Raw genomic sequence first — 24,610 nt, 5'->3', positions numbered from 1 at the left:
TTGGTCATTATTGCTTTGTTCACGTTGATGACAACTTAGGCATTGAAAAGTCCTGCTTATTTTCAGCAGCACTACATCTAAGATAAAACAGAATGTGTTTCTGAGAGAGAGAATTTAATATTGTATGCTCTGATCTTCCTCTGGGAAATAGTCTCTGGGCTAGCATGTTTATGCCTGTGTGTAATCTAAAATACAGAATATACATGCATACCCAAATGTAAACATTTATATGCCTAAACAAAAGGCAGATAAATCTGATTTCAGGAGACTCACTTCATAGTGAGTCTGTTCTTGGATAAAGGCATTGCCCAATGTATGCAAATGTAGAAGATTTCAGAACCTCTAAACCCAGCTCTAGGAACCAAATGAACCAACTGAAAGTACATGGCAAGAAGGGGATAAGGCCTTCACAGCATCATGTGTTTGAACACTGCCTTGCACAACAGGGTTTCAGTTTTTGGCTAACTCTTTAGCCCAGAGGTTGGGAAGAAGTCTAACAGTGCCAACAGGTGAGACTTTTGAGGCTGGTCCTTCCTTGTGTGAATATCTGGCCACACAGACCATCTTCTTACCGGAAACTGTAAAGCATCCTCACAGCCAAGGCAGTGATTGCTTACAGAGGAAATTAATGTTGGGAGAATATTTAATGCATTTTAAGCTGCCTTTTAATTCTATTTAGCAGGTGGAAAAAAGGAAGAGATGTAGCAGCATGCGAACAGCCAGTTCTCAGTGGACCACTGAAAGGTTGGAGCAGCTGAATTTTGACTATCAGAAACACTTCCAGATAATGTCCAATTGCATCCATTTGACTGATTATGTGGAATAATAGTGGAGTCCAGATGTGATTGAGCTACTTCTGAGTTCTCAGGGAAAGAAACATGCCTATACATGATAGAGATTTTATACGGTTGCTTGGCATAGTCCAGGAGTTTATTTTACATCCAGCATTTAACCTCTTTTCCCCCCAAGGTATAAATGTCAGTATTGGATTTTCTCTGGTTGAATGAATGTGTCACAGTGCAGATTAACCACTGGCAGTGATAAAGGACTTTCACTTGCCAAAACTAAATTTCTCACAAATGGATCGAAACAGTCTGAGGTAAAGAAAAGAAGCAAGATGGGAAATCTTGCCAAATTTAGTCATGATGCTTCATTAAATTGATCTTCAGACCTTGGCATATGCACTTTATCTAGGAGTTCCTGCTTTCAGCTGGTGGGAAGCATAGGCTTGTGTGTGCCAGCGTGTCTCTGTGTGCAAATGCATGTGCACTTGTAGACAAGGTAGCAGGGCAATAGCTAATACAACAAATGAGGTTAACACTTATCACCCTGGAATTCCCCAAAACCCACTGTTCTCTTTGTTTATTCCCATTTTCACCATGTAGGCTGAATTTTTCCTCTCACTCTGAGTAATGTTGCTGTTCCACCATATATTGTTGCGCTTTGTTAATCACAGTGCTTGTGTTCAAAGCACGTGAGCCGTGGGAGGACTGGTGCCTGTGAGCTGGGCTGAGTGGGAACTTTGCTGTGGATGGGACCTGGCTGTCCCACCGTTCTGGATGCAGCTGGTGACACTGTCTGAGTGCCTTTACAAATACAGCTTCTTCCCCCACCCCACAAACCTGAACAGCATCTATTATTCTCACATAAGGAATCTCTCCCTTTGTTTACATCATAATGTGACTTTTAAAGTCAGTTCAGTTCATCTGAATTTAGCTCTTGCTGGAAGACTGGCCTGCCCTTGTTATTTATTATTCTTTCTTTTTTTGGTGTGCTTTCTGCAAAGCTCAATGGCAATAACTTTATATCTTCTCCTGGTTCACTGATCCTTTGGTTTTTTTCCCTGGTATAATTTCAGAGGCCTTTATCAGTTTTCCACTCCTGTGATTTTTAAGTTTACATGTTTATTGCCTTGTTAATTATCATGGAAAGGGGAAGGGAGGAGAGAAAGGGAAGAAAAAATTAGGATACACATGCATCTGTTGTTAACATATAACGGACACAGTAATGTTGTCCCAATTGTTCACCACCAAATGTTACCATTCACAACAGTGACTTGCAAGGCAATGTGTTATTGAAGTGTGGTGAGTGCAGGATTCAAAGCACAGATCTGCTTTCTGTTTTCTTTGACTTTACATGGCTCTATTCACTGGGAAATAATTGCAAACATGCACATCTAGTAGGGAATGGAAAAGGATATACCAAGGAGCTGCTTTTTCTGGGTTGCTGGAATATATATACACACACACATATGTATGGTCAGAAATGATGTTGCTGGGTGTAAAAAAGCATGAAAAAATATTAAATATTTTAAAATTAGCAGTTTTATATAGTTTGAACTAAAGAGCTTTTGGCTGGGCCATTCTTGTCTTTGTAAAGTGGAGGAGCTCCAGTGAAGAGGGAGAAGGTCAGTATTAAAAGAGACTCCTCACTGATCCAGATGCTATGTTTCAGTAGTGAGATTTCAAGTGTGATGTCTAAAAGGACCTCTAGTGTCATGGCAGGCATCTATATGGTGCTTGGCTTAATGCTTAATCCATTTTGATGAGCTCAGAAGGCTGTCGTACTAGAGAGCCCTGTGGTAATCCAGCTGGACAGACAACAGAGCAGAAGCCATGGAGGTTGCACCAATACTTATTGCAACCTGAGCGTGCATTGGATGAAATTCTCCTACCTTAACTGAAACACAAGCATGGAAATCAGTATGGCCAAAGTAAAACAGATTTACTTTAAGTCAGGTAGTTGTTGGTATGAATTATTGGTATAAATACTAAATTATAGTGGTATTTTTGTAAGAGTAACAGAAAAGAGTCAAACAGCCTGACATCCAATAATTTTATGGGGAATCAGTATCTAACTGGTCTTAAAATGATCTAGTGAGAACATCCTTGCCAATAAAGGATCATAAGTTAGTCAGCAACAGCAGTGTCTGGAGCTGGGCCAAAAGCTGCAAGCAGCCTAGGGCCCTTCCTCTTGGTACTGAGAAGCACAGAGGGGAAATAGTGGAGCAGTACCCTTTTGTGATGGGCTGAAGTTTCCCCCAGCATTCACTTTTAAGCCAGACCAACTTTTCTTATCCCAGACATTTATCAAATGAATTTGTTTAGAACAATCTTTTGTTTTCCTTTTAACACCCAATAGTGATTTATTTATATTTTTCTACTTTTCTGCTCAAAATCTGCAGCTAAATTTTAAAGGCATAGCCTAAAACTACCACACCTTTCCACATAGGTTGTTTTATTTCTGCTGTGTTTATATATCACATTTCCTGTCTATGCCAGGCTGACAGCAAGCAGACAGCTGTGGTACTAAAGGAATATTTGGGTAGTATCTGTGCCTCAGGAGTGCTGATTTATGGAAGTTTTACCAAAGTCCTGAAAATAGCATAAGCAGCTTCTACCCTGAAAGGTAGAAGCAGTGTATTTAGTGAAGAATGCAAATGAAAATGTAAATATAATGGAAAGGAGGAGATGGCAAATAATTAGAATAGAATAGAATAAACCAGGTTGGAAGAGACCTTCAAGATCATCACGTCCAACCTATCACCCAACACCACCTAATCAACTAACCCATGTAACCAAGCACCCTGTCAAGTCTCCTCCTGAACACCTCCAGTGACGGCGACTCCACCACCTCCCCGGGCAGCCCATTCCAATGGGCAATCACTCTCTCTGTGTAAAACTTCCTCCTGACCTCCAGCCTGAACTTCCCCTGGCGCAGCCTCAGACTGTGTCCTCTTGTTCTGGTGCTGGCTGCCTGGGAGAAGAGACCAACCTCTGCCTGTTTACAACCCCCCTTCAGGTAGTTGTAGACAGCAATAAGGTCACCCCTGAGTCTCCTCCTCTCCAGGCTAAGCAGCCCCAGCTCCCTCAGCCTCTCCTCATAGGGCTTGTGTTCCAAGCCCCTCACTAACTTCGTTGCCCTTAACTACTCCAAGAACTACTCCAAGAGAGAGGGTGGGTGAGGGTAGGGAAGCCATCTCATGAAAGGCAAGAGAAAACTTAAAGAAAGAACCTGGCATAAATCAAGAAGCCTGGCTCTGGAAGGCCAGCCAAACTGACTCTGTCAGATGTGTTTAGTACAAACGGCTGGCTCATGCTGCAGGATGTATCAGGTCCCAGGTCTCCATGCCTTGGACAAGGACTTGAGCAAAGGGTGCTATAGCCCTGTAAAGTCTCATGCACTTGATTTCCATCTCACAGGGGTGATGTTAGTTTTGGGGAGAGGATTGGCCTCATGAGAGTCTTGCTCCAGTGAAATGAGATTCACCTCTTAGTGATGTTGCGTATATTAGCTCAAGTTTGATCTTGAGATGATATTACAACATTTTATTCTTGTGTAGCTGCTTGAAGATTTGCAATTGTATGTTTAACCCTGACTGAACAGTATACATGGGAGTTTTTCTACCTCCAGCTTTTATGTATCACATTGCTTTGCAATAAAAGTGTCTGATGTGATCTGTCACTGAAAACAAAGGAGGAATTGCTATAAAAGGCAGCTGTAGTGCCTGTTACCCAGCTCAAGCTGTACAGGTCTTGAAAGTGGGATCTGCTCTCTGGCAACCTGCCTACCACGCCAAAACAGTGCTGGGGAGGCACTTGTTGCGCACATGAGGTAACACCTCTTCATTAGTGCCGTGGGTTTAGGGTTGGATTATGATTTTGAGAATATCTTGTTGGGTCAGGTCAGGCTTTACAGAAGCAGTGGGCAGGGTTTGTCACTGGCTTGCCCTGGCTGCTGCCAAGGTGTGTGGGATGGTCAGAAAGCAGAATGTCAGGAAGTTTTGGCCAGGCTGTGTAGTAAATGAGCACATGTTCAGCATGAACAAGGGGAAACTGTCACTGCTCCTGGTGTTGCCGGCAGGCCCTGCCTGGGGGCACATCCCTCTGCTGAATGTATGGCACTGAGAGCACCAGGCAGGTTTTCCTTATGGGTAGCTCATGAGACTGTCGTAACTGCAGGCAATGAAGCTGCATTTCAGCAGGCTGCCTCTCCTCACAAGGAGTGTTTTCACTCAGAATGACTCCAAAGTGTGCAGTGTAGGTGTCTATGAGAGACTTTTGATCATCTTGTCTCAAACAACCAAGCAGCAGCTGAAACAGGATATGCTCTGTGGAGGTGGGGTAGCAACCTGCCATTTCTGGCAGGTTTTGTATGGTTGTAAACAAGGCCCATAGGGCATGCCCAGACAGTAATGTGGTAGTAGGGCATCAGTGACCCCCTCCCTCCCCTTTCAAGAGAGCTCCACAACTCATTTGTGGTGACAAGGGTATAGAAGGGGTGTAGGGTAAGACAGTCCCTCTGTGGCCTGAGTAATCCAGACAAGTGCAATTCCTGAGGTTCTTTGCTCAACCCATGGGTGACGATACTTCTCTCTCTCCTTTCTCTTTTCCATTTCTTCTCTTCCTCTTGCTTCATTGTTAAATGCTGAAATTATATTTATGTTGGCTACACCAAAACTAGCCACACCTGTGTGTTAACCCAGCCATTGAATAAAGCACTTATCAGTCACTGGGAAACCATTGTCTGTTTCTTGCCCTGGAGTCCGAGGAGGAGAAGGGGCTGTTGGAATTTTACTGTTTCTCCTGAGTAATTGTCATGACTCCTGTGTACTGCAGCAGGCTATCTAAAAATTACCTTTCCCTAGCCTACCGCATGGGATGGGACAGAGTCACTGCAAGGGATGAGGAAGTGCAGATAGTACAGGGTTTAAGAGGTTGGTTATAAGCTGAACATGGAGCACTTTTGTTTTTATTTCCATATGCCTCTTACAAGCTATGTCTGACCTCCTTCGTGGCTATTTCACAACATGTGTGCAAAGGGTTTGGTTTGGGCTCTACAAGCCCTGAGCACTGCCTCTGAGGAGCTGCAACCGTCCAGGCACAGGGAGAGGTTTGCTGTTCTTAGTCTGCAGGGAGAGCCCTTCCCTCTCCCAGTGCCAGCAGCTCTGCTTTTCCACCACCACTCGACTTGCATGCAGAAATTTTATATTGATAACTTAAAAAGACAGCATCAATGATTAGAGTCAGAGCAATAGAAGTGAAGTGCATGGCGGCTGCCAGGCTTCTTTCTTGCTCCTTGGTGTTCTGGCTTCAGCATTCAAGCAATAGATTTAAATATAAAACAGATCATTAACGGCTGGCTCAACATCTGCTAATATTATTTTCCTTGCATTGTCTGTGCGTCTTTGTTTATCTCAGTGTGCTACTTTGTTTTTCCCCTTTCATAATAAGGATCATTCCTTTATTTTAAAGCACCGCATCAATTTTCAATTGCTTGGGCTCTTGGAGCCTCCCACGCTTTGCCCACATGCTTGCACCGCGTGAAGAGGTGGAGAAACAAAGCGAATGTGAAGCGTGGGATGATTGTTGCTTCAAAAAACAGTAATTAAGAATCTGTTAGAAAAATAACAACTGAGTTTAATAAGAGTTTAACTTAGCTGCGTGAGCTGGACAGAGAGTGGCTCTTGGGCTGTTTCATAGGAACCAAGCAGCTCGACTCTTCAGGAGTCTTTCAAGTGGCATTGAAGTGGATTTGTGAAACTCCAGTAAGGCATTGTTCTTGTTTCTATTGGCGAGATGATTTGCCTTTTGCTTTAAGAAGAAGTTATAATAACCAGCATTGTAATGAAAATTCAAATATGAAATGTGATAACTTGGGTATAAAATCTACCCTTATACTAAGGTAGCTGATTTATATCAAAAAAGTCCTGGGCAATTCTCAGTTGAGCTCCAAAGCCTGTTGTTATATTATACATATTCCTCTGCCTCCATGCTACAGCACAGATGATACAATATGCAAAATCACCAGCTGTTCAGATATTCATAGAGTATTTAAGTTTAGTGAATTGAGGATGAAGTCCACCTTCTTACCTTGAAATCTGTCTATATTACTTTTGTCCTCACTCTCCCAACTTCATACCTCTTAAAGTTCATCACATTTACCCTCATGAAAAAAAAGAGAGAGAGAAATTATTTCTGTAAATACCTACTGAACATAACTTTCTGTGGAGCAGATGGACTTATAATACGCTATCATATGACTAGAGGTGTCTTCTTAGATCTGTTCAAGGTGATATCACACTTTGCTTGCTAGACACAAGTACAGAGTGCTTTTCAAGTGGGCTTTTCACATAAACAGAAGCAAACTCCACCTCCCCATTTCCTCTTCCTAGACCTCAAGACATCTTCCATTAATGCAAAAGGTCTTTCACTACCTGAGCAAGCTACTGTTTTCCCAGGGTATCCTGCAACCCCAAAAGAAGAGGGAATCTCTATCACTTTTAAGACACTTTTAGTTCAGGAAATTCAAATTCTGTACTGATCCAAGCTGGTCCTGGTCCAGGGAGCACTGTGGGTCCCTTTGTGCCCCTTAGTTGGGCCTGGGGCAGAAGTACTGAGGTGCTAGCATGCTTGCTGGGTGACAAATACCAGAATATGACCGTGAAGCATGGCCAAATTCCTTTGCTGTACCCTCTTTCTCCATAAGTTTTCCTTGCCTGTTTTAATCTTCAGTGCTTGCTGACATTTTGCTGGGACTGGTAGCAATTATTGTACATCTGCCCTGGAAGAAGTCTCCCACCAGTGTAATACAGACATGGACTGTTTAGTGTCACCCAGAGAGTCCTTCTCTACAGTGAGATGTTGTTAGCTGCTGTTGTGTTTTAGAGGCGTTAAATTTGCAATACATGTGAGAGGTGACAATAATATGTTAATTCTGGAATCATAGGTTGGTTTGGGATGGAAGGGGCTTTTAAAGGTCATACAGTCCAACCAGTCAGCAAGCACATCTTTAACTAGATCAGGTTGCTTAGAGCCCTGTCCAACCTGGCTTTTAATGTTTCTAAGGGTGGGGCTTCCAGCATGACAATTGACCCCATAAGCAAAAACTGAAATTGCTTTGCCTTGGCACAACTATTTCCTTTCTGTGACCCCTGTCATGCTGAATTTTCACTTGGGAATGTCACATTTTCAAAAGGTTTGATCAAAATGATGTTGCATCACGTTTTATGACAGCTGGTAGCTAGTTTATACCAGAGAGAGGTGGAAGTTATAATACCCCGTGTCTCAGGATGATTGGACTGGAGGAGAAACAGACCTCTTCCAAGACCCATCGCTGGAGTAACAAAAATTGGAACCATCTCTGGTACTCACCCACCCTTTGGCTTAAGGAGGTATTGCAAGACCCTCCTTGGTGGTAACTTCAATAATACTTCATTACAGTGGAATGTTAAGACAGATAGTAGCTGAAGTAGCTCAGTAGTGATAACTCAGTCTGAAAATTTCCTTTGGGTCTCTCAAATACTTCAAAAGCTGGAGCACGTCATTCTCAGTATGAAGCAATAATTTGAAATACTGCAGATCCAGATGCTGACTTCCCACTGAATTCATTGTAAATCACATGCATTTGTACTGTCTAAATCTGGGCAAACAGCTTACACCCGAGGAAACGAGTTATGCTCAAGTCTGCATAAACAAACCCACACACCAAGCTGATTTCACCAGGCAAAAGTTCACTCCTAAACACAGGTGGGGATATCAGACTATTGACTTCCCTACACAAAGACAAGAAAGGGCTGTGTTTCATTGCTGTGGAAAGCCAGAAAATATTTCCTATGGTCCTTCAACCATCGTTCATCTGGATCAGTGCTTCATCGCCTGCATTCACACAGAAAGCAGTTTTGGGTCAGGATCACTGTTTTTCTGCAAGTTACTTACAAAGCACCTGGCATGCATTTGGGCATTGTATGGAAGAGGAGAATAAGATTCATTCCTCCACAAAGGACATGTTGGAGAAGGATAATCAGAGATCAGATGGGTCTCAAGCTGTTGGAGCCCATCACCAACATGAGCAGACCCCACGAAATTGCATCAGAAGTTGAGGCTCCCCATCTGCTCGAGGGCTGGCAGCTGCTTCACTGCATGACAAAATCAAGGACATGACACCATTTTGCTCCTGTGCTTCTTCATTGCTTCTCTTATGTTTTAAACAAACTTTTGACTTCTGTCCAAATGCAGTTAACCGGGAAGAAAAGAAAACTCAAACTGCCTTGCAAACCCACAGAAATAGGTGATAAATAAATGCAATCTGCTTGGTATTATATGGTAACTGAGCTTATGTAAATCATAACTTTTAAATCTTTTATTAAACTAAATAGGATTGAGCTTTGGAATACACTTTAAAAATAATGCTAACAGTAATTTATCTGTGTTGAAGATCAGATCATCCACACCACATTTGTTCTGGCTCATCACAGCCAAACTTATCCTGTGTCAGATGTTGGAATACTACCTGGACCTCTCCAAAAAATAATCTTCCAAAACATGTGGAAGGCTTCACTGTGCAAGTAATTGAGAGCTCCTGGACAAGGAGTTAAAAAGGCCCTAATTCTTTCCACTGCTTTGAAACAAGGTTTTATGTCCCAGATTGCTATGATCTATGGGTCTTCCTCAGTGAGTGCTTGCTAAGCAGGTGCCTGTCTGACACACTCTCTTGGCTTTTCACGAAAGCATCTTTTGTCACTGCAGCAAATGACTTTAAAGAAAGCTATTGATGTATGAAAAGAAACTTCATTACTTCTGCTACCAGCTGCTGTGGAGGTTTCCTGAAAATTTGAGCCTGGTCTATCTTCAGCTGTTTTTTGCAGGGAGGCAGACACTTGCTCTGAGCTCTGACTGTTCTCATACACACTTTTTCTCATCTGGGCAGATTCTCTGGAGTTTGGCATCACACTGGCCATATGTTTCCTGACTGCCTTAGAATTTGATCAGATTGAGCTTGAGTCTGCCCGCAAAATGCTGTGTAGACATAAGCTTTGATGTGTTCCTGAGCCAGATGTAGCACTTTCCAGCATAAGGAATGTGGAATAACAAGTTTTATGACATCTGGCAATGCAAATGTTACCCCAGATTGAACGTTGGTTCCTACCCAAAATGGTAATCTCTCTTTGTGGGCTGCACTTATTTAGAGTGTATATCTCTAATGCTCAAGTGTTTTCCTCACAGCTTGCATTTGACTGTGCAAAATAGATGGTGCCTTGCATGTATATGCATGCAAACAGTTGATTTGCAGGTTGAAACAAACTGTTCCTAATAGCTGGAAATAATGAGAAAAATGAAGAGTCCCAGAGAAGCTGATATTCTTGTGTTAAAGGTCTTGTAAATAAAAGCAAGGAAAGAAGTGGCAGCATATGCAATAGGGCTGCTTATTGTCCCCAAGTTAAGGAATGTTTTCTTCACTGAGCAATGTCTCTGCCAAATGACTCATTGAAGAACTTTGTTGTGGCATCCCTTGAAGTCAAAGAAGATCAGTATTGTTATAAGCATTTTGCTCTGTCATGGACTGTTTCTGCAGAGTGCCTGGACTTTGTGCTCTACAGTGAAGTACACATGTCAACGCCCACAAGTTAATGCAAGCTAGGGAACAATCAAGATAATAACAAAGCTGCGAAAAAGTTGGGGAAAGAAGCTGAGCAGAGAGAATCTGTACGTGATCTCTATGGGACTTGTGGGCACTCAGCAACTCCACGAAGCCAGGCCACTGATGGTGCTTGATGTATTGACTTAGCTGCTGAGCTGCAGAAATGAGAATGGAGAAGTTTGGGGGGGATCTGGCAGACTATACTTGTTTGTTCTCCTTGAATGTGTGGCAGGAGACATCTAAGCACATTCTCCTCATACTGTAAGACTGCTTGGAGGGAGGAGCTCAAGCATGCAAAAGTTGCTAATACTTCCAATGTAACTTCTCTGTTTTCAGATAATTGTGCATCAGCTCATGTACTTCCATCAGGCCATGGTGTAGGGCAGTGTGGAGCTGACACAAAAACCACATGAAGCCAGTCAGGAAAAGTTATTTTTGTTATCTGGAATATTCCTGGGAAGTGATAATAGAGAAATGTCACTGCAGACACCATTGGGATGGGTACCCAGGAAAGTCCTGGGAATAGATTAGATCCAGTATCTTATCCTAAAAGTGCTGTGTCATGTGAGTGCCAGTACCTCTCATCTTGCTGATTAAGTGTGCAAGCACAAAGGGTACCCCACTGCCCCTCCCAAACTCAACAGCTGCTGCTTGGAAGAGGCTTTTTTTTCCCCCCCATAATTGGTATTAGATGATGATGATGCTACAGGCTTTGAAATATTGGAAGCCAGCACTGATCACGCTTACAGATATCTGAACAATGCAGTGCAATGTAAACTAGGCAAACAAATCCATCTGGGTTGCCAGAGAAGGCAGAGAAAAGCTCTAATCTTCTAGAAGCAGCTGTTGGCCAAGCTGACATTGAAAGGCATTATTTTTAAAATGAAAGCTTCTGTGCGGGTGATGAAAGCTGCTGAATTTCTTGCTTTGGACTGGAAGCATTTGTCAGTAGCCCAGACAGAGATCAAAATCATTGAATGCTGTAGAGCAAGAGTGATAAGCAGGACCCTCTTTAGAGGGTAATGGATTCCTGTCCACACTGGGATATGGTGGGTTTTGCTAGGAATATCTGCTTACTGGGACAGGGTGAGAGCAGTGCTGAGCCAGGGCAGGACAGCTGATGATGCACCTGAGTCAGCTGAGAGCTAGACTCTGGTATGGATCCTGCTTACCAAAGTGTATAAAAGCAAGAGACAGGTATCCTAATCTGATTCCTGCTGGAGAAGGCCCAAGGTATGGGGAAACTTACAGCTAGACACTAGTCTATGATGAGCCCTAGAGTGGACGTTGCCAGGACAGTTGGGTGAGCAAAACCTTCTTCAAGTAGCTAATAGCCTGTGGCAGCAAAAAAAATAATGTCAAGAGTCTGGATGTGCTGCTCATGTAGACCAAGACACATCAGTCAAAGCAGCTTTTTTTTCCAGGATAAATGAATCAAAGTTAGAGGACAAAGCCCGCAAACCCTGAAATTACGTGGTCATACTGGCAAGTGTCTTCAGGGGCCTGATCTTAGTGCCTGAAACGTTCAGTTAAAAAAAAAATCATTTAGCAGGATAGTATTGTTAGCATCAGTAAGCATGTGGGTTTTCATCTAGGGTGAGATGATGCAGTTCAGATGTGGAAGAACAAAGGAGAAGAGATCTCCTCTCTGTATGGCACCCTCAGGAGCTTGGTTAGCAATGGCAGTAGCATCAGGTAAAATAGTTGTAATTTGCACTGGGTTTCATAGTCCGTGATGCCTGAGAAATGTTATAAAGATTTGTATTTTTCTTTTGTTTATGCTGATTACCAGAAAAATAGAAGCCACCCCTACCATAATAGGTAGCATTATTATCCATGCTGCAGATAAGGACACTGGACCATAGAGGTGTTTGCTCAGAGCTGTGGAGTCATGGCATGGCTGTCAGATGTTAGCAGAGCCGGAGTCAGGACCCCGGCCTCCTTCATAGAGAATAAACATGGTATTGGGGGACAAAGCGTTGGGGTCTGTTGTGAGCAGCTAGCAGTTCCCCTGGTACATGGCAACTGATGAATTAGTAAGCTTGACTTAAGGGTTCTAGGCTTGGAGGCTGGAAGGAGAAGAATAATATCTAGGGTTAGTGCCTTCCTCTCTGAAAGCAAATTGTCCTCTGGGCATTGGTCCTGGTGGTTTGCCTGGCAGAGCAAACACGAGAGTGGAGGAGAAAGTAAAACATTTCATTATCCTCGCTGCCAGAGAGTTGAAAGAATCTGACAGGGAGACTTGTTTAGCTGCAGAGCCATACAGACCATATTGTCTAAATACATTTTGTTTTCCTGTTAAACTCCATTTGCAAGAGTGACAAGAAAACTAATAAAATCTACTAAGAACAAGGATGGTAATTGAGTACTCAGAGAGTGAGAGCGAGCTGTATCTGAGGATTACCTACATTGCTTTAATGTCTTCAAGCAATGCCCAAAGTACAGATATTTTTTCTGATGAGCTATGAGCCTGAACAGAAGGGGTTTTTTTCTGCCACTTTTCTCTTCTGGACATCTTCTGCCAGTCTTCTGAGGCTTTTCATACAAAGTTGTTGGCAGGCAGCTTTACAGAGAAGTTAAAAGGCTTGGTAGGTAATGTAATACTCTGTGAGATGAACAAAAACTGTCCCCAGATTCAGTCATAGTTACTTTATGTAAGAAGTCTCTTCTCAATGGGCACTTGTTTGTGGTGGCTTCCATCACAACCTTGTTAATCAAATACGAGATGCTACATTTTTAGAGCTGCATCTGTCCACAGACATGTAGGGGCCTAATGTGTCAATCATCTGCTTGGCAGTGGCCGGTTGATGTACTGCACTTTCAGATGCACCTAAACAAAAGTGCAAAGAATTCAACACAGTAGAACTTTCAACAGCTTTGTTCTTTCCTATTTGCTTTGACCACTTAAATTTTTTCCACCCAGTTTCTGAAAAAGAGAAAGGGTACATTTAAAATGAACATTTTAAAAACGAATCCTACATCCTTACCTAAACATGTTAATGTAAATGGTGAAAAACAAGGAGGAATAATACCAAAGAAATGATACCCAAAAACCCCCAGAATATAATCTGTGGAATGTCTTTATGTCCAGGCTTGAGATTTATGCAGTTATATTTTGGGGTCGTAAATTTTCCCTGGGATCAGCCTTTATCTTAATAGTTCCTGCCCAGTGCTGCTATGAGGTCAGGTTGTATGTGGTTAAACAGCTGCTGTAGTCCGACCAGAGGTGAAGCATTTCCATGATGGTCTGAAAAGAACTAGTGTACAGCATTTGTACAGCTCTTTGGGGATCTTCCTGGATGAAAGGCACTATTATACGGGTAAGATCATTATCATTATCATGAAAAACCTTCTCAAGGAAGCAATTCCACCTTCTGCTTCTGACACCTCATTTCTCTGTTGTCTCAGGAGCCTCTTTTGTATCTCCTAGGAGTGTCAGTTCACATCTTAATCTCTTTGTATGTAATCTCATTACAGATAATCCCATTTGCTGGAGATGTCAGTACTTCTCCACCATGTGAGGAAGGATTTCCAGTCAGCTCGTTTTGTAACTGATCCCAGCTACATTCACTGTACAAAACAGAAGGGCTGTGGCTCGAATCTTGCTTAGGTTAGGTTAGCTGTGGGTAGGGGAATTCAGGGGAGAAAGAGAGAAAGAAAGAAAGAGGAAGGAATTCAGAAGTAATGTGGAAGGAAGGAAGGAATGAGGAAGGAAGGAAGAAAGAAATGTGGAAAGAAGGAAGAAAGGAAGTGAGGGATGTATCTATGACACAATTCACAAAGAAGGAAGAAGGGAAGTGAGGGAGGCAGGAAGGAAGGAATGAAGAAGGAAGGAAGAAAGAAATGTGGAAGGAAGGAAGAAAGGAAGTGAGGGATGTATCTATGACACAATTCACAAAGAAGGAAGAAGGGAAGTGAGGGAGGCAGGAAGGAAGGAATTTGGATAGAAGGAAAAGAAAAAGAGAAAGAAAGTAGGGAGTCCTTTCTGCTAATAATATCTAATTATTTTTTTCCCCCCCTCCATCTGATTGTTTACATGAGAGAAGAATTTTCCCTTAAAGAAACAAGCAAGGTTTTTAAAAAGATAATAATAAAAGAAGTTTGGAAATTGGTTTTCATAGCTATCCATCTTCAGTTAGGTCTGCTTAGGAGGGCAGATGCACTGTGAGCTTTCCTCACTTGGATTTCTTGCCTTTTAGTAACTCTTGTCAATTAGGGAGGATATAGTCTACTCTCAATTCATTAAGTGCATTACAATTGTCATTTAGTGACAGGCTCAGGGGAAGCCAGGACTAAGTAAACATGGAGTATAAATTATACAAGTGGAGCACAGTTTGGGAAAGAAGGGGCCCCTCTTCATATAGCACAGTTATCCTTAAAATCTTGAGTAAGCTCCTATCATTGATAGAAGTCCAAAAGCTCAGATTCTTAAAGGGAAGAGTGGTGAAAAAAAAGCAGTCACTCTCCTTTGATGGTTTGAAAAAAGAAAAGATGTTTGTACCACTCACTGACTGGCTAATGAATAATCAGATTTCACAGCTTGAGTGCTGGGGTGGTAATTTGGTTGCACGCCATGCTCCAAATCCATGGAATAGTGCTTCATTAATGTGAAGACCTGTATAATCAAACAATTAGCAGTCTCTCTGCTGCTAAAGCAGCTTTTCATCAGCATATATACTTCGTTGTAAGATGAGTCTCAAATTACTGGATCTGACAGCAACTAGTCTTTTACTAAATCACATCAGTAGTAAAGTAGGGTGGACAGAACATTCATTTTTTAACCCATTTCTACATCAGCAAGAAGATCATTCTATCCATGCCATGTGCCCTGTCTAACTGCCATTGGGAAGGTGAAGGCATTATAGGTGAACAGAAATTTCATTTAAGTCATATATTAGATTTTTTTTTAACAGAAAGTTCAAATGTCATAAATTAATTCTCACTTCACCTACTTCTCAATTCATTTATCTTCCACTAATGAGGAAGAGACTTCTGCTCATAATCCAGTACCAGAATGTCACCCTCTTCCCTTCCTCGTACAAGATTTAACCATACAGGCAGAAGGAAGCACCACAAGTGCCAACACTTTTTCAGTACTTTGACACTGGATTCTGCTGAGGTTCAAGGACACTCTGCTCTCCAGTTCATTTGAAGAGGGAAGAGGAACTGGAAAAAGTGAAGATGAGTCCAGACTGCAACATTAATCTTCACATATGGGGTATGAGTCTTCCACATGTTTCCAGCTCAGAAAGTCCTGGTACAGAGTTTCATATGCTTGTCAGCTCCATACCAGCTTAAGATGTGGTTGCCATCTTCCAGGGGACAAAGCATTGATATGGGCCTGAGCAAATGCTTAAGAACCTGCTGCTGCCAGACTGGTGGACAATGGAGGTGCTCATTGGAAGGATCAAGTGATGCACAGGTTCAGAGTAAGTTAGCAAAATATGTAAAGGACAAAATGTTTTGTGTATGGATGATTTTGTAGAGCATTCCTGTTTCTAATGACACATTTCACTCACAGGAGCAAATAAGGCTCAGTATTATTTACTTAATGTACATACTGTGTGGCTTTTGTGTTTCCTTTAGTATTTCCTTCATTTTTCCAGAAATCAGCTGAGCTTCAGTGGGTTTGTTTTGTTCCATGACCCAGCAGGTGCTAGCTGCTGAGTATGCTTGGAAACATCTGGCAAGTATTTATGATGTTGGCACAGATACTGCACCAGAATCTTAGCTTGTGTGAGACATTGCAGTGAAGTTCCTTCATGTCAGCTGACATTGACCTATTACGTTTATGATCTAACTGAGCAATGGTTGATCTATGGTGGAACAATGCTGGGCTGTTTTCATGGCTACAGTGTGTTATCTGTTTTTCTCTTCTTTAACTGTCTGTCAAGAGAAAATAGATATTTTGCATGCTATGGGTGCTGTACCTGCTCTGGAGCTTAAATGTGTGAAGCCAACTTATGGTAGCTGAAAGGCTCATTAGCTCAAAGTACCTGCTAGTTTGCTCTGCCTGAATAGATGTTTTCTAAACATCAGGTATAGGAGTGATGTTAAGTTCAGATTTACCCTAGGGAAGGTTTTCTCCAAGAGCAATCCTAAAACCTGACCATTTCAGAGAAAATGAGAGGTCTCTTACTTTAAACATCTGTGTCAGTCTAACACCAACTTAAGATGTGCTTCAGAAGTCATCTTGTTATATCAGAGAAATGAAAACTGCAAAGGCCCAGGTGTCCCTCAAGCCAGCTACCCAGTTTTCAGAAGAGGAGTGCTAATACATAATCACCTTAACACAGCTGCCCTCTACCAGCATTTTCACCTGAGCTATGGTAGCTTTTTGTCTTCCAAGACACTGCAATCACTGAATGCAGAAAGTCTGTCACACTGCAGTGGCTATTTGCTGTCCTGAGGGTTGTCGTCACTGTCATGTTTGCAGAGGCAAACAGAGGATGGGACTCAGCACAGGATCCAGCCCACACTCCTGGGCTGTATATGCTGTCACTGACTCATGAAAGGAACCCTTGGGTCAAAAGGGGCATACTTTCAACAGAAATGAAATCTTAAACTCAAGAGGCAAGTACTAGTATTTTATTTTTTTTAATAGTATGGCGTATGTAATTGCTTCTCTCCTTTCTAATGCACACCAAACATCTCTCTGGCACAGGCTGTGCCTCTGCATTGTATAAGTAAGGCATCTGTAAAGAACTGCACAAATAAAAGCATTCATTTCAGGTCACAGGACTGGCTGGTTTAAAAGATCATCTAATGTATGCATTGAAAACAAACAAGCACAAATATTCTAACACAGAGCTTTAAAATGCTGCTAATTTTTAATCTTTGTAGTGGTATAACTCATGAGGTCATGTGAAGTGTTCTCTTTGTTGTCATAGACATGTAAAACATAGTCCATTACTAGACACAAAATATGCTCATTAATTTTCTTAGGCATTTATCTTACTTACAACAATTTGGGTGTATACTGAAGCTTATGAACCCATACATATAGCTAGCATTTCTTTGTGAAATGTTGTGACATGTTTCCTCCAGAAACAGTTCCTCATCCAGTCCTTACCTGAGAAAGAATTCGGAACATTTTTCCATTGAATTACATTACCAATGTCCTCAATGATTATTTTGTTGATGGAAATAACCCAGAAAGTGCTCTAATCTACCTGGGAAGTGAGCCCTAGCTCTAGGGTAAGCCCTTCCCAGTTTCCTAAGCAGAGGGGAGCTCATCAGCTGTCTTATCCCGCCCTCTGGAGCCCTCCTTCTACCCCTTGTTCAGAGACACCATCCTGCAGAGAATGGCAATCCATCAATGGAGGCATTCACCAGCCATTCCAGAAGCCCCATTCAGGGCTATTGGTGCTGCCTAAGCTTTCTTGCATCTTGGACTTCATGCCATGGAAAGAGGATAGAGCCAGGACCACATACTGACAGGCTACAAGTGAGCTCTGGCAGGGGGAGCATTTATCCTCAGGAGGACAGAGTATGAAAATGGCCCAGGAAATTCATAAGGAGAAATAAGTTTTAACAAATGCCCTAGGGGAATTAGGCACAAAGCCTTGGCACAGGAGTTTGTAGAATTATAGAATGATTTGGGTTAGAAGGGACCTTAAAGATCATCTAGTTCCATGGGCATGGGCATTTCCTACTGAACCAGGTTGCTCAAGGCTCTATCCAACCTGGCTTTGAACACTTTCAGGGTTGGAGTGTTTACAGCTTTCCTGGGCAACTTGTTCCAGTGCCTTACCACCTTCATAGTGAAGACTCCAAATGGTTTCTGTTTTAGAATGCTGTTCCTTGAGAAAGCAACATGCAAGCATGTCATTCTTTGTATATGCAGGTATCACAGTATCACAGTACAGTAGAGGTTGGAAGGGACCTTGAGAGATCATCAGGTCCAACCCCCTTGCCAAAGCAGGATCACTTAGGGTAGTCCATACAGGAATGCATCCAGGTGAGTTTTGAAGGTCTTCAAAGGAGACTCCACAACCTCTCTGGGCAGCCTGTTCCAGTGCTCCATCACCCTCACTGCAAAGAAGTTTCTCTTCATGTTGAGGTGAAACCTTCTGTGTTCAAGCTTGTATCTGTCATTTCTTGTCTTATTACTGTGCACCACCAGAAAGAGCTTGGCCCCCTCCACTTGACACCCACCCCTCAGATACTTACACACATTGATGAGATCTCCCCTCAGTCTTCTCAAGACTGAACAGCCCCAGGGATCTCAGTCTCTCTTCATAGGGGAGATGCTCAGGTCCCCTAATCATCCTCATGGCTCTTCATTGGAGTCTCTCTAGCAGTCCTTTATCTTTCTTAAACTGGGGAACTCAAAACTGGATGCAGTATTCCAGGTGTGGGATGCAGTATTCCAGGTAACACATGTGTGAGTTTATAGTAGATTATTGCATGCATGCACACACCCCCTCCCTCCCATTTTTAACCACACCATAAATTGTAAATTTGGCTATGAATTCTTCAGCTGTAAAAACTCTTTCCCTTGTATGAGACCCCCTGCCCCTGTCACACCTCAAGACCCAGCCCTGCAGGAGCTGCTGTGTGCATTCAGGTACAAGTGCCTCGGCTAGTATAACTCTTGGAATAAGAAAAACAAACTCCAATATCAGTAAAAGACAAATAACGTGAAATAAAAAAGATAAGTGTCGCAGGAATAGGGCTGAAAGGGATGGAAGTGTTCATGAAACTTGTATTGTAAATAAATAAATGTATATATGTATATAAAAAAAAAGAATAACAATCAATCACAGCCTGTAGTAGACAGGTCACAGCAAATGCAACAGCTCCAAACAAATGTGGTCCAATACTCGCACTGCATTAGTTTCATTTATTGCTGATTTATAAATGATAGCAATCATGTTATTCTCAGGACTAATTATTTAAACTGCCTATTTAAAAAAAAAAATAATGTATTTTTTAAAACCCACCTATGTATAAAGAGATTAATTTTACCCTATTTCTTGAAAAACAGTTTAGCTTTCCTTTTTCCCCCCCCCCCCCTTCCATAAAACTTGGTGTTTTAACAAATCACTGCCATGAGCTAACCCAGATCTGAATCCAGAAAATGCTCTCAACATTATCCTTCTCTGTTCACATATATTTGAAGTAAATTACATCAAATTGTATTTGAAATACCAAACTGGCATTAATGGAAGCTTTTTTTGCTCCAGGCACCATTTTAAAATAGATGAGCATAAAAATGCAGTCTGCATCATTAAGTTTATATGAAACTAGTGAGAATAAAAATCACCATGTAAGTTCTAATAAGATGTGTTTTTCATTCCAGTTTAATAACCCAAGACTATATTCATCTTCCAGTATAATAAATACACTGAAAGGAATTCATTCTTTTGTGGTTTTTAACATGTTGAGGGTTTCAGAAGATGGAGTTTTCTAGGAAGCTGGGTGAAGAAAATTCTTTAATATGGCAGTACGGAGTATTATTATCATAAATAATTAATGTGCACAGCAGAAGAAAGCCTAGCTTCATTAATAATTCTTATTTTTAGTTGGCATAAGCTAGAGGTGCTGTATCTTCTTTCATCCGATCTATGTCAATTTCCCTGATTTTAATTTAGCAGACGTTAAAATTTTAAAGGTAGGATACATTTTGCAGTGGATTTTTGTTTGTGACTTTGCATTAATATCCCACTAATTCGTGGCGGTCGAGGTATTTATAGTAACAAGCGAAAAAGGATGGGGGGGGGGGGGGAAATAATAATAGCAGCCAGGCAAGGTAGGGTGGGCATCAGTGTCAGCTCCTTTCATCTTTCATTTCCCTTTGGGACCAGTTAAGATGCTGCTTTGATTAAGACCTCAGGAAATATTAAAAAGCTCTTCTGTGGATTTAAACTCATCAAACTTGGCTCTGTTTATCTGCCTTTTTTTTTTTCTTTCTCTCTTTAATACTGAGATAATTCACCTCCCACATTTCAAGAACACAGGTTTCCCCCCCCCCCAACCCCACTTCTCTGATCAGCTAAGTCACTCCTCAACATTGCTGAATCTCTCTCCTAGCAAATGTTGGTGCTTCATTACTGCAGCGCCCGAGTCAGAGATGCTCCTAAATGTTCCTTGTTAGCACAAACGAGGAAATAAAGATGACACCGGTGATGGCGTGGAGGCAGCATGCCATGAGGTGAGTGCAGGTAGTGCTGGGCTCAAACAAAGGAGAATGATGTGACATCTGAAGGGGGAAAAAAAACCCAAACAAAAACCTAGAGAGGGGGGGAAAACCATTTTCTCTTGTTGCAAAATGCACATGGGAGGCTGTGACTCGTGTTGCAACTTTGGAAGCACTTAATACTGTGGAGACGCAATGTTAACCTGCACCACGCTTTTGAAGCGCATTTGCAAATGTTCTTGATGAGTGCAAATGTTAGAGCTGATTGAAAAGCCATGGGCTGTTTGTTGTTTTGCTTTGGTTTGGTTTTTTCCTCTTATGAATTTTAAAAGAAAAGACATTTTGGATGGGGTTTTTTTTTTCCTTCTGTGGAAAAATAAAAGGAGAACAATAAAAAAAGGGCAGCACCTTCCTTCTGGTTTTTATAACCTTTCTCTTATTTTTAATCATTTGCCTCCTTTTGTTTTTCTTGAGAACAAAAGAACTAAAACAGAGAGGTGCAGAAGAAGAAGAAAGGTATCACAGAGGCCATGGAAGAAGGGAGTCTCTGGTGAAAATAATAAATTTAAGGTGGGAGGAGAAGGGAGCCAAGAGAAAGAAAAATGCATGAAAGGTGCTAACTTGGGAGTAAACCCTCACATTTTAACTAAACTCAGTTTTTATGGGATGAAATTTTTCAGCTGCTGGCAATACTTCTAGTACCTAAAGTAGCCCAGAGAGTCATTTCAGCCATAAAAAAACCAACATCTTCAATCATACATCAGTGCTCCTCATACAATCAATTTATCTTTAAGGATTTTCACAGCTTTTTCTGATGCTGGCACATGGTTCATGTAATCCAACTTGTGTGTCCTGTTGTGACTCAGAGGGCCAGGCTGGGCAAACCTGAGAATTTAGACTCCTATCAGTGAAATGCTGATTCTCTGTGTAAATGTACACACATAGACTCTGAAAATTAGTGACGTTATTGACCCTGCATGCTCAAAGAAGATTCATATATTCATGACCAGTGGTTGCTTTGACATAACCTCCCATGTGTGCATCAGAAGTGTCATGTGGAGGTCCGCAGCAGCTGGCAAATGTGAGCTAGAACCTTGTGGGTATGTAGGAAGGGACATGGAGCATCCCAAAATCCCCAGAAAAACAGGGTTAGAAAAGGCCTCCTGTGGTGTACAAACCCAAACAGTGGCAACCACCCTTTGGAGAGTGGAGAGCCTACTCCCCTCTCGGCTCTCACCCTGAGATCTGGCTGCAGCAAGAACCTCAAGCACAGATCTGCCATAGTGAATGAAGCAGCGTCAAGTGTGAAGCACCATGATGCTGGGCAGTGGCAAATGTCTACCAGGAAGTAGTTATGGTCCCCCTACACCATGCGGGGATGGATCTGGTTTTTCATCACTCATTTGCAAAAGAAACAATGAACAAGTAACACACCTTAAGTGTTCACTTCACACCCTGCCTTCAGCATTATCTGTTTGGAATAGTGGGCTCGGAGACCATGTATCCACAGGAGCACTGCTTTTGCTGGAGTTTGAGTCTCTCTTTAAGGCCCTTAGTTACAAATATTTTTTGATTGTTTAGGGGGGTTTATTTTGTTCACTTCTTCTTCCTTCCTCTCAGGCAAATGGTCAGGTTATACCATTTCAGAAGAGCGTTGCATACCTGGCATCTCTCTTTCTGAGGCTTCAGGGTAGTTTAGAGAGCTGTGATTTTGCTGCACTGTCGTTTCATGGACTGTAAGAAGTGACATTCATGTGTTTTGTACGGGTATTTGCTACCATCAAAAGGGAAAAAAAAAGTGACAAAACTTTGTGTTCCAACAACAGCATACTCACTAATCAGCAAAAGCAGACCAATTATACAATAGGTGAAAGACATGGGCTTGCATGCTAAAATCTGCGTTTTCCTGCCTTCTTTATTTCCTATTAATCCTCTGTGACAATGGGTTTATTTTGCAGGGAAATATGCAAATACCTTAATCTGGTAGAACAGTATGACAGTCTGAATGTGGGTCTCTTCACTGGATGTTGACAAACACTTCTTTTAAGAGGACCAGCGCTAGCAAGATGAGAAATTTCAGAGTGCAAAATTAGAATCTCTGCAGAAAAACTGTAGCCCTTTGGGGTAAAAACAAAAAAATTGAAAGGGGGAAGAAAAAAAAAAAGGGTAATAAATGGATGGACATTGAGCAACAATCTCTCCAAATGATAAATGTTCATCTTTTCTGAAATACAATTTGTTCAGTAAATGGGCAAGTGAAGGAATTCGGGATCTTTTGCTGCTTGCGTTCTACACCCACATAATGAAACAAACCACTTTTAACAAGGTCTGTTGCCTCTTTGTTTTATTTCATACATTAATTATATAGTGTCAGCTGTTGGAACAATACTTCTAAAATATTCCTGTAAACGTTGAAACTGTTTCTGCAGAGACACTTTTTTGATTTCCCCCCCCCTCCTCTCCCCCCCCAACATCCTAACTTGAAGAGTGATTTAAGAACTGATTGGCAGTTGGCAAAAACCGAATGATAATGAACTCATTTCGATAGAGATGGACCAGATACCACGCCGGCTGTTGAAACTTTTCAAAGCTGGTTTCTCTCCAGTAAATGTGATCCTGCAGGCTCTGTCCATCTGCCTACAAGAAAAGAGACATTCACATTCTGCGGGAAATGCTGCTGAGAAAATACCACCGAGAATTATCGATTTCCTGATCGCTCGTTGCTCTCGGCGAGGGAACTGGATGACGATAAACACCATGACAAAACAACAGTGCTGAGCTCCTTTTCTTCCCCCTCAACAACCCCCACCCCCCTCCCCTTTTATTTTTTTTCTATTTCTTTTTATATTAGCAGGTAACCAGCATGCTTCAGCGTGATGAGGAATATGTATGTTTTCCAGGCAGCCGAGTAGGAATGAGCCCTCCCTGCAGCAGGGATGCTCGTGGGTGACCTGAAGATGTTGCCTATAAGGATGGTTTGATTCTGGCCTCACCCTGATTTCTGCCGGTGCAGACTGAGCCACAGCCGCCACATTAAACAGCTGAAGTGAAAAACTGCACCAGCTGTTAGACCTCTCTGGTTGCTCTCCTGTTGCATGAAATTAAAACAGCTTTGAGATTTAAGGAAAATAGCATGAATTCATCCCAAACACAACATCTGGGGGGCAGGCTTTTCCTTGCCCTGAGCATGCCAGACCACCTCGGGGTGGCTCACCTGTGCTGCAAGCAGCAGGACCAGCACATGCACCCCAGCTCCTGTGGTGATGTCGACACTCCCCCCCCAGCTCCTGGGACACAATGGTTATTTCTCAGTTATTCAATTTCTCCTCCAAAGCCTGTCACCTTTCTGTCTTCCTCAGGTATTTTCTGCTGTGGCCAAGGTTTGTACCAGTGTCTCCCCAAGGCAGACCCCTCCCTAGCCTCTTGTGTACCTTTGGAAGGTGACTCCCAAATAAAGAGCCTGTAGGGTTACCTTTTCACAGCATCACGGCTAGATTTTTGATTAGTGGGAATGAAACAAAGGAAATGAAGAAACTCACACAGTATTTAATGGAAAACATGTGGCTAAACCCCATGTCTTATCCTAGCTTACAGACATGAACAGGGTGGCAAGAACCATTTAACATCCCAGGAGGTCCCTGGTGCTGAGGTCGGGCCACTCTCGTTAGCACTATGTGGTGCTACGGTTGCACACGGCCAAAATAAAATGGAGAGGAAGTATTTCTGCATATAGTGCTGAATTCTCCGCTACACCAGTTGTTAATTAAAAAACTTGGCTTGTTTCTGTTCCTTTACATGATCAGAATGATGTAAATAAGAACCTTATCCAAAAGCTTTTAAAATTAATTTTAAAAAAGGCTGGCTACAATATTTGTACAATATTTGCAGCGGAGCAGAATGAAGCAGGGAATAACTGAATCTTCAGCTTCCTAATTTCCATGCACAGCCACCACAGTCAGCTTGGATCTGCCCATTGCAGTGAAGGCCCAAACAGATTTCTGTGTTTGCGTGGCAGGATGCTAGCAGAAAACTCATACCTGCCTTTATATG

General features: G+C 42.1%; 2 long non-coding RNA genes across 2 annotated transcripts; both read left to right on the top strand.

The window, feature by feature from the left end:
- Positions 1 to 677: 677 nt before the first annotated feature.
- On the top strand, positions 678 to 15,839 carry LOC137452400 (uncharacterized). Its single transcript, XR_010990069.1, has 3 exons — positions 678 to 744; positions 15,402 to 15,637; positions 15,739 to 15,839. It is a non-coding gene; the product is annotated as an uncharacterized lncRNA (long non-coding RNA).
- A 2,432-nt stretch (positions 15,840 to 18,271) lies between these two features.
- Positions 18,272 to 23,744, top strand: LOC137452401 (uncharacterized). The gene is made up of 3 exons (XR_010990070.1): positions 18,272 to 18,379; positions 20,455 to 20,575; positions 22,519 to 23,744. It is a non-coding gene; the product is annotated as an uncharacterized lncRNA (long non-coding RNA).
- The last annotated feature ends 866 nt before the right edge of the window (positions 23,745 to 24,610 follow it).

Source organism: Melanerpes formicivorus, unplaced genomic scaffold, assembly GCF_026170545.1.
Source record: "Melanerpes formicivorus ecotype bairdi unplaced genomic scaffold, bMelFor1.0.p_v2 SCAF_53, whole genome shotgun sequence".
Classification (NCBI taxonomy): Eukaryota; Metazoa; Chordata; class Aves; order Piciformes; family Picidae; genus Melanerpes; species Melanerpes formicivorus.
This window is presented reverse-complemented; position numbering and strand designations above follow the sequence as displayed.